General features: G+C 31.8%; 1 long non-coding RNA gene across 1 annotated transcript in view; it reads right to left on the bottom strand.

The window, feature by feature from the left end:
- Positions 1–2,568, bottom strand: part of LOC128247352 (uncharacterized) — a 166,378-nt gene extending 163,810 nt beyond the window's left edge. The window contains exon 1 of the long non-coding RNA XR_008263747.1: positions 2,491–2,568. This is a non-coding gene — a long non-coding RNA (uncharacterized LOC128247352). The remainder of the gene's footprint in view (positions 1–2,490) is intronic.
- Positions 2,569–2,935: the final 367 nt, after the last annotated feature.

Below are 2,935 nucleotides of genomic sequence, written 5' to 3'. Positions count from 1 at the left end.
ATATATATATATATATATATATATATATATATATATATATACATATATATATATGTATGTATGTATGTATGTATCTTATACATGCATCTACAAACATTTCGATGTGTTTCATAGTGTTTTTCAATACACATGTTCGAAAAAGATATTCCTTCTTTGAGTGACAGTCGGTGCGTGAAGATCAAGTTTGCTTGGCACTTGTGCGAAAACAATGTGTCCTCAAATAACCATATTCTATAATAAAATGAACTTCGTAGCGGAATATTTAAAATTACACATGAAAACCTAGAATATCATTTCATTTCAGATTAGTTGAATTGCATCTGTTTGTATTTGTGTATAGAGATGACAGTGGTGGTGGTGGCGTTTGTGTTGAGGGTGATAGGGTGGCGATGGTAATAGTGGTAGTAACAATTAAAGTTTAAGTGAGGTCGGATCAATTTCATCTTTTGAAATAACAAAATAGTTTTTTTTTTTTTACTTTCATAGAAAGTCAAAGGAAATGCAAAGCAAAAGAAACAACAAAAAATTTAAAGTTAACAAGTGTAAATGGTCATCCAGTGAAAACTCACATGCAGGCGAAAATGTACGCGTGGTCCTGAACAATTAATAATAATAATAATAATAATAATAATAATAATAGTAATACTACTACTACTACTACTACTACTACTACTACTACTACTACTACTAATAGTAATAATAATAATAATAATAACAATGATGATGATAATAATAATAATAACACTAATAATGATATCGTCATCATCATTTTTATTTTTATTAAAAATAATTATGCTTTCAATTGGGATGGATCAAATCGACTGCATCACTCCCCAAAATGTATTGCCTTTTGCCAAAACTAGAAATCTCATTAGTAGCAGTAGTAGGAGTAAAACGTAGATGATGAAATGGGACTTAAAGTTAACAACAACAACAAAAAAAAACAAAAAAAGAAAAAGAAGAAAATCATCTTTCTTAAGAAAAGAGCCAATTGTAACATGTTTGCCTATTATTTTGGGTGCAAATGAAATGTTATCGAGTATTGTTTACAAGAAATACTTGCCAGTAATTTTTTTTTCAGGAATAGAAACCATATAAGATCAATTTCCATATATTACCGTCATCATCATCTCCAGTAGCACCATAACCAAGAAGTTATACTACTAATGCTATATCATTTTCTACTTTGCTTCCTTCTTTATTTTTTCTTCATTCTGAATTATTTTGAGCAAATTAATTACTAATTTAAGGCCCACAAACTTCAAAATTCAAACTAAATAATCTTTCGGCATTTTGGAATAGTACGAAGATACTTAATGAACTTCAGTCGCTCTTTTTCTTTCTTTCGCAGAAAGAATTTCTATTGTCTTGCTGTTGCCTGGCATTCATTCCAAATTTCTTTAGAGTGTAACTTTAGTAAACCTATTACTTATAAGTAAATTGGTTGGCTTCTATTTTATATTTTCGTTCATTTTTTCTACTCACACTTTTTCATTTTTTTTTATGTTTTTTGTTTTTTGAATTCTTTGTAATCCGTCCTGTCCAATAAGTGCTATCGTAAAAGTTGTTGAAAGTCCTAACATGAAAGATATTCCAAAATATAACAAAAGAAAAACAAAGCACAGTAACTAAAAGAACAACAGCAAAAACATTATCAGAGGCAAAATCGATGTAATTTTCGCTTTTGACCACTGCATTATAATCCAGTTCTTGTCTATTAAGTATACTAGAAGGTGGTGAGATCGAACTGAGATCGTATTTAGAAGTTTATAGCTCTAAATCAGTTCGCGAGTAACCCTTCGTCTGAGAGAGAAAGAGAGAAATGGAGATGAGAAAGTGAGAGAAAGATGAAGGTTAAAGAGAGAGTTGGAGGTTAGAAAGAGAGAAGGAGGTCAAAGAAAGAGATGGAGGTGAGAGAAAGAGAGAGGGAGAGAGAGAGAGAGGGAGAGAGAGAGAGAGAGAGAAAGGAGGAGAGAAAGGGGGAGAGAAAGAGGGGCGTTTTCTGTCTCTTATAGATGACTTATTGAACTTTACATGCATTTTCAGCATCATTTTCGCTTTATGACATACTAACTTAAACAACCATATGGATTTAACTTCATTCCGTTTTCGGACTGGCCTGACACCAGTTTCCTCGGCCTTTTTCTTAAAAGTATTTCTACTGGGTCACTGGAAAAGTTTGTGTTGCATCCCCCTGTACATAAATCATGTTAATACCGTCCAGCCTGTCCTTTATTGAAAATAGAAATCGCAGGGTTATATAAAATCAAGTTTTTCTCACAAAATCTGAAGGAGAAGACATAATGAACAAAAAATGCCAATTATCTCAAATAAGAAACAGTATAAACGCAATTACAAAACAGAAAAGGTAAGGTCACGATTTTAGAAATGTAGAAAACAGCGAAAACCTATTGCATTGTTAACCTTCACTTATTTTAAAGTACATGTTTGGTAATTAGTAATATAATTGGTGACAGAATATATACTAACCTAAGTGGTCGGTAACATTTTTTATAGAGATTCATGGTACCACATCTCTTCATCATAAGCAACAGCATTTTGTAAGTCCTGCTAGAAAATTTGTTAGCATATAAATAACGTTGAGGTCTCTATACAGATTTTAATGAAAAACTACGGTACTGAATAATGTAAAGCAATATATCTATATTCTGAAGTACAGATTGAACAATGGAGATGTTTGACAAAATTTGTATTTTGATGCTATTGCGGCGGCAGAACCATCAATTGTAAAGCACATTACCAAATAGAAATGTCGCCTTCAATTGGGACTCACACATTGTGTTACGATACAATACCTACCTTCTCTTTCGACGGTGATAAGTTTTAAATAAAACTGTTGAAATACTTTTGTTTTAATTTTCTTCAGGTATAAGAAACTGAAGCTGCAACAAGTCTGGCACGTCAACCTATTGGA

Source organism: Octopus bimaculoides, chromosome 3 (genome assembly GCF_001194135.2).
Source record: "Octopus bimaculoides isolate UCB-OBI-ISO-001 chromosome 3, ASM119413v2, whole genome shotgun sequence".
Classification (NCBI taxonomy): Eukaryota; Metazoa; Mollusca; class Cephalopoda; order Octopoda; family Octopodidae; genus Octopus; species Octopus bimaculoides.
Note: the sequence above shows the minus strand (reverse complement) of the source record. Positions and strands in the feature narration are given on the sequence as shown.